The sequence below is a fragment of the Gracilinanus agilis genome, chromosome 3 (assembly GCF_016433145.1).
Source record: "Gracilinanus agilis isolate LMUSP501 chromosome 3, AgileGrace, whole genome shotgun sequence".
Taxonomy (NCBI): Eukaryota; Metazoa; Chordata; class Mammalia; order Didelphimorphia; family Didelphidae; genus Gracilinanus; species Gracilinanus agilis.
The window spans coordinates 455,281,860-455,292,438 of NC_058132.1; positions in this window are offsets into that span (position 1 = coordinate 455,281,860).

A 10,579-nucleotide genomic window follows, 5' to 3' on the forward strand; every position below is an offset into this window, starting at 1 on the left:
AACTGCACCCCAAAGTTCAAAATTTGGTCTTCATGGTACAGTGAAGGCTTTTCAGACATCTTCATGGTGTCTTCACCAAAACAGGTTCATCATCTGGATTCTGGGGAGATGGCAAGATGCTTATCCTGAAACTATTCTCAGAAGAATTTAAACTTTACATTATAGATTACAAAACATACATTTTCTTCTAAGATTTATACAATTCCCCGTGAAATTACTCCTAAAAGAGTTAAATATACATATATTTTTACATTATCGAATTTTAAAAAACTTAACAGATATCCCTGTGAGGTAAATCTTAAACACACCTTTTTTCTAAAAAAAAAGGTACCTTAGGTCAGCTAAGGATGGCAAAATACAAAGAATAAAATTCAAGAAAAAGGAAGAAAAAATTAACTTGTGAATGAAATGTAAAATGTGCAAAAAATCTGGGGAAAATAAACTTAGACCTTTGAATGAAGGCCTAATTAAAGTGAATTCAGCAGTGTGCAATTACCCATTCAGGGCCAGGACTTAAGGAAAATGTCTCTCTCTGATCTGACTTATCATCAGCTTTTTAGGGAAGTGAGCCAAATAAATAACCAATCTTAGGTGCTTTCTAGGAATCTAAGTCGAGGGGACCCACATCCTCTAAAGTTTTAGAAAAGACTGGGACTCCAGGACTCAAACCCCAATTTCCAAGTCCTAAAGTATTGGCATAGAACTGCTGCAATCCAAGCAGATTTTAGTCAGTCAAGTCTCTGACCATGTGCTTTCTTTAGCACTATTAACAGCTTTCATATTCCCTCCTGGAATCAGATAGGCATTTAATCACAGTCCTATAGGCTCAGGTATTTGCTGTAGAATCAGAAAAAGGATAAATAATGATTATATATGTACTTCTAGTACAAGATGATAAAAGGGAAAAAATCAATTGCTCTCATTAAAAAAAGTTTTAAAAAATCAAAAATATATATATAGCTTAGAACTAGAAGGGTTATGTTACCCAAAAATGAGATTTTCTGTGAGAGAAAGTGGGTTTTACAAAATAGCAGATTCACAATGCACATTCAAATAGCGTACCATTATTTCCAATAGCACATTTTAAAACAATTATGTTTAAAATCATTTACTTGTTACAACTTTAAATCTTGGCTGAGAGTTTCTCAACAAATTCCGTTATTGCTTCCATAGCAAAATCTGATATTTAAAAAGAAACCTTCTGGTCTAAATTATCCTCAGATAAGAATATACAGGAGCTCCTTGGCTTCCTGTTTTAAAAAATCCTGGATAGGAATGCTTCTACCCATTTAAGGCAATAATATCTCTTATAATAAAATATATAAAAGCTTTATCCTTTTAAGACAACAATTCTTAAGGATTTAAAGTAAAAGTTAAAAAATACCTCTTGTAAAATTACAAGGTAATATTCAAAGCATGGAACTTTCAAGGTTCTTTACCAAGACAGAATAAATGTTAAAAGACATGTGCTTCTATAAGATGTTCATAGATGGTACATATAACCGCATTGTTTCTGATAGAGTAAGCTTTAAGTAAATTAGGAAATATAATAACATCATAAGCAGAAACTTCATTAGCGTAAAATGATTCAGTGCAACAGGAAAATCAATGAAATAAGCAAGATTAATTTACAAAACTAATTAGCAAAATACAGTAAGATACAGTCTCTTTAAAAGTCATTCAGTTCTGAAAGGTTTTTTTTTTTATAATCAGTCTTTGCTCAAAGTTCTGAGCAGGTATGGGGTGAAATTTCTTCCCCTGAGTTCAGTTTTTAATCACAAGCAAGTCTGAATAGGCCATTCGGCCCCATTAAGGGTAAACTCTAGGTCCACATGGGGTCAGGTCGTTGGGCTCTGGGCTAGAGAAAAAGTTTTGTAGAAAATCCCACATGTAGAACTTGTGTGGGTGGCTAAATTAGGTCTTTAGAGAAACACGTGGAAGGCTAGAAATAGGGAGAAAGGGGAATACTACCCAAATTGTTTGCAGCAGAGCTGAAGCAGTCTCTGGAGGTCGAGATCTCGGCAAAAGGCAGCAGCCAGGGTCATCTCTGTTGGAGCTTGGGGTTCTGGAGTGGAACTAGCAGGATTAGCAGTCAGGATCAGAGTTCACCGGGACTGGAACGCTGGCAGGCTTGTAGGCTTTCAGCATGGCAGGAATGGAGATCAAGTCAGGAGTCAGGAGATTGGCTGAGAGACGAAACTGGCTGGGCACCGGCAGTCCATCAGTGCCAGCAAGGGCCACCAGGCCCAGGGCATTGAACAAAATAATTCGCAGCCCAGCAGCAATTAAAACCATTGTCTCTCTTCCTTGTAAAACAGCCTCTAGGCTGAGGAAAACTGGGAGAGGACTGGGCAAGGAAAAAGATTGTTTCTGAGACTCTGGGTCCCAGAGTCGCATGGCTTCTTCTTAGGCTATCTAGAAAATTGAGAGTTTGAATTACTCCCGTGTGGTTCGCCAAATTGTTAATATTAAAAATGATAAAGGCTGATATAATAATAATTAGTAGTATTTTAATTAAAGCCATGCTGATAGATAATTAGACCACGCGCTTGTAAGCATTCAAATCTGCCGCCTCCATATTGTTACCTCTCTCCTCCCGAGTCTGCTGGCCAAGAGACCACTCCCTCCTAACCCCGGAGATTATAAACTCTTCCCTTCGTCGATGTAGGCCTCCCCACGCCCAAAGAACCGGAAACGGAAACCCGTTGGACCACAGGAAATGTAGTTTGATACATTTCCCAAATTTCACTTTTACACCATCGAGTCATTGGCAGCTCCAGGGCCTGTTCCTGAGAGCAGCAAGATTTGGGACCCCAAAAAGCTGGGGAATGCACACGAACTCTGAGTGTGGGTGCAGAGCATGGGCGCAAAACGCGGGCGCAGAACACAGGCACAGGCGGAGGCGTGGGTGGAGGCAGACACAGCCACCAGCTAAAGCTCTGAAACCTTGAGTGGGGAACCAGTGCTGACAGGTATACAACTGTGGAAGCAGCACCCTGAGACTTGTAAAGGAACCTCCAGCAGAGGATCAAGCAAGGGGGTCCACCAGGGGGCTTGACCTTGGAAAAAACCAGACCTCAGGAGACAAAAGACCGCGGACAGACCCTGAGCGTGAGGATAAAGCTGAGAAGCTGCTGGGCTAATGATGGCTACCCAGACTCAGGAAGTTAAGAAGAGAAAGATTAACAACAAGAAAAAAAAGTCTTTAACAACTTTTACACAGAGAAAATCCAGACAACCGAGCAAACAGAGGAGGAGAACAAACAAGCATCCGGACCCACCTCAAATAAGGAAAACGGGTCACAAGCTATGGAAGAGTTCAAAACTGAGATTTTGAGGAAAATGGAAGAGATCTAGCAAGAAAATAACAGTTTAAAAGGAAGAATCTTGCAATTGGAAAGTGAGGCTCAGAAATCAAATGAACTGATAAGCAAATTGAACACCAGAAATGACCAGAGCAAAAAGGAAAACCAGAAGATTAAAGCCGAAAACCAAAAGATCATAGCTGAAAACCAAAAGATTATAGCCGAAAACCAAAAGATTATAGCCAAACACCGAAAGATTATAGCCGAAAACCAATCCCTAAAGGCTAGAATTGAGCAATTAGAAGCTAATGATCTCTCAAGACAACAAGAACAAATAAAACAAAGTCAAAAGACTGAAAAAATAGAAGGAAACATGAAATAGCTCAATGAGAGAGCGACAGACCAAGAAAACCGGTCTAGAAGAGACAATTTGAGAATAATTGGTCTTCCAGAAAAAGCACAAATTAATAGAAACCTGGACTCCATACTAAAAGAAATTATTCAGCAAAATTGTCCTGAAGTCCTACAACAAGAGGGCAACATAGACGTTGAAAGGATCCATAGAAAACCCATGACATTTGATCCAGATAAGAAAACGCCCAGGAATATAATTGCCAAATTCAAGAGCTTTCAAGCAAAAGAAAAAATCTTACAAGAAGTCAGAAAGAGACAATTCAAATATCAAGGAACACCAATAAGGATCACACAGGATCTGGCAGCCTCCACGCTAAAAGACCGCAAGGCTTAGAATATGATGTTCAGAAAGGCAAGAGAGCTGGGCCTACAACCATGGATCAACTACCCAACGAAATTGACTATATATTTCCAGGGGAAAGTATGGGCATTCAACAAAATTGAAGAATTCCAAGCATTTGCACAGAAAAGACCAGGGCTAAATGGAAAGTTTGATATCCAACCACGAAAATCGAGAGAAACATGAAAAGGTAAATAAGAAACAGAGGGGAAAGAAAGAAAACTTATAATTTTTAAATTTGCCTTTTTAAGGGCCTCAGCAAGATCTAATTATCTGTATTCCTATGTAGAGAAATGTTATGTATAATTCTCTGTAGTAAACTCTAATCACTGTTATAGTATTCACTATTATAGTAATCAGAAGAATAATTCACAGGGTGAGGGTAGAACAATAAATAATCTAAGATGACATGGGGGATGGGAAAGAGGGGGTGAATAGTAGGGGACACCAAGAGAAACTTGAGTGAATAAGAAAAATAGGATATTCTATTACACACAAAGAGGGCATGGGAAGGAGAGTGGACAAATACTATTATAAGAAGGAGAGGAAGAGAGCATTAAGAGGTAATAATCAAAACTTACTCTAAGTATAATCAACCTGGAGAGGGAAGAGTAGCTATACTATCCATTGGGACATAAAACTCTTATCTAACCATTCTGAGAAAGTGAGAAGGGATAAACCAAGGGGAGCAGGGGAATGGGGAGGTCAAAAAAAGGGAGGGGAGAAGAAGGGGGAGGGAATTCATAAGGCCTTTAAAAACAAAAGGGGGGGAATAAGGGAGGGGGTAGAAAGGGAAGTTAATCAAGGGAGGGGATGAGGGTTACCAGCTTAAAGCAAACCACTGGTTTAAAAGGAAATAGTGTAAGAAGGAGGGTTAGGACATGGGGAGGATTTGAAAATGTCAGCAAATGCACAACTGATGATTATAACTCTGAATGTGAATGGGATGAACTCGCCCATAAAACAGAAGCAAATAGCAGAGTGGATTAGAAACCAAAATACTACCATATGTTGTCTACAAGAAACACATATGAGGCAGGTGGACATACACAAGTTTAAGGTTCAGGGCTTCAGCAAAATCTTCTGGGCGTCAAATGAGAAAAAGAAGGCAGGAGTGGCTATTATGATTTCTGACAAAGCCAAAGTAAAATTAGATATGATTAAAAAGAACAGGGAAGGTCATTACATCCTGATTAAAGGCAGTATAAACAATGAGGAAATAACACTGCTCAATATATATGCACAAAGTGGCATAGCATCCAAATTCATAAAGGAGAAACTGGCAGAGCTCAAGAAGGAAATAGATAGTAAAACCATACTCGTGGGAGATCTAAATATTCCTCTTTCAGATCTAGATAAATCAAACCAAAAAAAAATAAGAAAGAGGTAAGAGAGGTGAATGAAGTCCTAGAAAAATTAGATTTAATTGACATGTGGAGAAAAATAAATAGGGACAAAAAGGAATACACCTTCTTCTCAGCTGCACATGGCACATTCACAAAGATTGACCAAGTTATAGGGCATAGAATCATTGCAAACAAATGCAAAAGAGCAGAAATAATAAATGTAACCTTCTCAGATCATAATGCAATAAAAATAATAATTAGTAAGGGCACCTGGACAGGAAAATGAAAAACTAATTAGAAATTAAATAATATGATTCTCCAAAACCAATTTGTCAAAGAAGGAATCATAGAAACAATCAATAATTTCATTGAAGAAAATGACAATGATGAGACATCCTACCCAACTCTGTGGGATGCAGCCAAATCAGTACTCAGGGGGAAATTTATATCCTTGTCTCCATATATTAACAAATAAAGGAGGGCAGAGATTAATGAATTGGGCACACAACTCAAAAAATTAGAAAGCGAGCAAATTAAAAATCCCTAGATGAAAACTAAATTAGAAATACTAAAAATCAAGGGAGAAATTAATAAAATCAAAAGTAAAAGAACCATTGAATTAATAAATAAGACTAGAGCTGGTATTTTGAAAAAACAGATAAAATAGACAAATTACTGGTCAATCTAATAAAAAAAGGAAAGAAGAAAACCAAATTGACAGTATCAAAGATGAAAAGGGAGACCTCACCTCTAATGAAGGGGAAATTAAGGCAATCATTAAAAACTATTTTGCCCAATGATGTGGCAATAAATATAACAATTTAGGAGATATGGATGAATATTTACAAAAATATAAACTGCCTAGATTAACAGCAGAAGAAATAGAATACCTAAATAATCCTATATCAGAAAAAGAAATTGAACAAGCCATCAAAGAACTCCCTAAGAAAAAATCTCCAGGGCCTGATGGATTCACAAGTGAATTCTATCAGACATTCAAAGAGCAAATAATCCCAATACTATATAAATTATTTGATATGATAAGCAAAGAAAGAGTCCTACCAAATTCCTTTTATGACACAAATATGGTACTGATTCCAAAGCCAGGGAGATCAAAAACAGAGAAAGGAAACTACAGACCAATCTCCCTGATGGACATAGATGCAAAAATCTTAAATAGAATAGTAGCAAAGAGACTCCAGCAAGTAATTAAGAAGATCATCCACCATGATCAGGTGGGATTTATACCAGGAATGCAAGGATGGTTCAACATTAGGAAAACCATCCACATAATTGACCATATCAACAGTCTAACAAACAAAAATCACATGATTATCTCAATAGATGCTGAAAAAGCCTTTGACAAAATACAGCATCCATTCCTATTGAAAACATTGAAAAGTATAGGAATAGAAGGATCTTAAAAATAATAAACAGTATATACCTAAAACCATCAACGAGCATTATATGCAATGGAGAAAAATTAGAAGCCTTCCCAATATGATCAGGAGTGAAACAAGGATGCCCATTATCACCTCTATTATTCAACATAGTACTAGAAACACTAGCAGTTGCAATTAGAGAAGAAAAAGAAATTGAAGGTATCAAAATAGGCAATGAGGAGACTAAGCTATCACTCTTTGCAGATGATATGATGGTATACTTAAAAAATCCTAGAGAATCAACTAAGAAGCTGGTAGATATAATCAACAACTTTAGCAAAGTTGCAGGATACAAAATAAATGCACATAAATCATCAGCATTTTTATACATTTCCAACACACTAGAGCAGCAAGAAGTAGAAAGAGAAACACCATTTAAAATCACCCTAGACAATATAAAATAATTAGGAATCTATCTACCAAAACAAACATAGCAATTATATGAAAACAACTACAAAACACTTTCCAAACAAATAAAACTGGATTTAAACAATTGGAAAGCCATTGATTGCTCATGGGTAGGACAAGCTAACATAATAAAAATGACAATTCTACCCAAATTAATTTACCTATTTAGCGCCATACCTATCAAGCTACCAAAAAACTTCTTTACTGAATTAGAAAAAACTATAACAAATTTCATTTGGAATAACAAAAGATCAAGAATATCAAGGGAAATAATGAAAAAAAATGTGAAGGAAGGGTGCCTAGCAGTACCAGATTAAACTATACTATAAAGCAGCAGTCATCAAAACAATATGGTACTGGCTAAGAGATAGAGAGGATGATCAATGGAATAGACTTGGGGTAAATGACATCAGCAAGACATTGTATGATAAACCCAAAGAGCCCAACTTTTGGGACATGAATCCACTATTTGACAAAAACTGCTGGGAAATTTGGAAAACAATATGAGAGAGAATAGGTTTAGATCAACATCTCACACCCTACACCAAGATAAATTCAGAATGGGTGAATGACCTGAATATAAAGAGGGAAACTATAAGTAAGTTAAGTGAACACAAAATAGTATACCTGTCAGATCTCTGGGAAAGGAAAGATTTTAAAACCAAGCAAGAGTTAGAGAAAATTACAAAATGCAAATTAAATGGTTTTGATTATATTAAGCTAAAAAGCTTTTGTATGAACAAAAACAATGTAGTCAAAATCATAAGGGAAACAACAAATTGGGAAAAAATCTTTATAACGAAAAACTCTGACAGGGGTCTAATTACTCAAATATACAAGGAGTTAAATCAATTGTATAAAAAATCAAGCCATTCCCCAATTTAAAAATGGGCAAGAGAAATGAATAGGCAATTCTCAGGTAAAGAAATCAAAAGTATCAATAAGCACATGAAAAAGTGTTCTAAATCTCTAACAATTAGAGAAATGCAAATCAAAACAACTCTGAGGTATCACCTCACACCTAGAGAATGGCTAAAATGAAAGAAGGGGAGAGTAATGAATGCTAGAGGGGATGTGCAAAATTGGGACATTAATGCATTGCTGGTGGAGTTGTGAACTGATCCAACCATTCTGGCTGGCAATTTGGAACTATGCTCAAAGGGCTATAAAAGAATGCCTGCCCTTTGATCCAGCCTTAGCATTGTTGGGTTTGTACCCCAAAGAGATCATAGATAAACAGACTTGTACGAAAATATTTATAGCTGTGCTTTTTGTGGTGGCAAAGAACTGGAAAAGGAGGGTATGTCCTTCAATTGGGGAATGGCTGAACAAATTGTGGTATATGCGGGTGATGGAATACTATTATGCTAAAAGGAATAATAAACTGGAGGAATTCCAAGTGAACTGGAAAGACCTCCAGGAACTGATGCAGAGCGAAAGGAGCAGAGCCAGAAGAACATTGTACACAGAGACTGATATACTATGGTAAAATCGAATGTAATGGACTTCTGTACCAGCAACAATGCAATGACACAGGACAGCTCTGAGGGATTTATGGTAAAGAACGCTACCCACTTTCAGAGGAAGAACTGCAGGAGAGGAAACATAGAAGATAAACAATTGCTTGAATGCATGGGCTGAGGCGGACATGATTGGGGATGTAGACTCGAAACTACCACACCAATGCAACTAACAATAATATGGAAATAGGCCCTGAACAAGGACACATGTTACAACCAGTGGAAATGTGCATTGGCCATGGGTAGGGGGAGAGCAGGGGGTAAAGGGGAAAGTACGGGCATAAAGTATGTAAACAGGTTAAAAATTAATATTAATAAATGTTAAAAAAATAAAAGAAGAACATTGCACAAGGAGACCAATACACTGTTGTAAAATAGAATGTAATGGACTTCTGTACTAGCAGCAATGCAATGACACAGGACAATTCTGAGGGACTTATGGAAAAGAATGCTACCCACATTCAGAGGAAGAACTATAGGAGTGGAAACAGAAGAAAAACAACTACTTGAACACATGAGTTGAGGCAGACATAATTGGGGCTGTAGATTCAAAACTACCACACCAATGCAAATATCAACAATTTGGAAATAAGTCTTGATCAATGACACATGTTAAAACCAGTGGAAATACGCATCAGTCATGGGGGGCGGGGAGGGGAGGAGCTCAGGTAGTGAAGGGGAAAGTAAGAGCATGAATTATGTAATCATGTTAACTTTTCTAAAAAATAAATATTAATAAATGTTTTTTTAATTAACCAATAGCTGCTGTTCAGTCATTTTGGTCATGTCTGTCTATTTGTGACCCTGTTTGCGTTTTCTTGTCAAATATACTGGAAGAATTTGCAATTTCCTACTTCAGCTCATTTTACTGATGAGGAAACTGAATCAAAATGGGTGAAGTGACTTGCCTAGGATCACACAGCTAGTGTCTGAGGTCAGATTTGAATTCAGGTCTTTCTGATTCTAGGCCTGGTGCTCTATCCACTATGGCACCTAGCCACCTATTGCTGTTCAGTTATTTTACTCATGTCTGACTCTTTGGAACTCCCTTTGGGTATTTTTTTGGCGAAGACACTGGAGTGGTTTTCCAAGAAGTCAGGAAGACCCAGTTTCAAACCTCACCAGGGACACTTAGTAAGTGTGTGACCATGAACTAATAATTAACCTTTTTTAACTTTTTCATCTGTAAAATGGGAATAATGATGCCAGTAGGACCCACCTCACAGATTTGCTGTGAGGCTCCAGTGAAATAATGTATGTAAAGCACTTTGCCAATTTGAAGTATTCAAAAATGTTAGTTATTATGAAATTCAGAGTGAGGGATGGATTGTTCTACTCTTCCCTAGACAGAGAACCAGCCTATTATCTCTTCTCTTCTAGGTACTACATTTTAGAAATGATAGTCACAGGTTTGAGTGTTTCCTGAGAAGGGTCAACAAGGAAAGGGAAATAAAAAAAACAAGACATGAAGATCATTTGATTAATCAGGGAGTATTTACCCTGGAGAAGAGAAGACTTAAAGGGGGAGAGGATCACTGCATCTGAATATCAAAGGGTTATAACAAAGAAGAGAGATTAGATTTGATCTACTTGACCTCAGATATGGAACTAGGAACAGACATAGAAGTAATAAAAAGATTGTTTGGGAGAGGTGGAGCCAATGTGGTGGTAAGACCCAAACTTTTCCCATTAGATCTAGAAAATGCACCAGACTTCATCCTGATGAGGGAATCCAGAAAGGGTAACAGAAAGTCCTTTGTTCACTCCAACTCAACAGAAAGAGATAAGCAGGAAATTTTCAGGA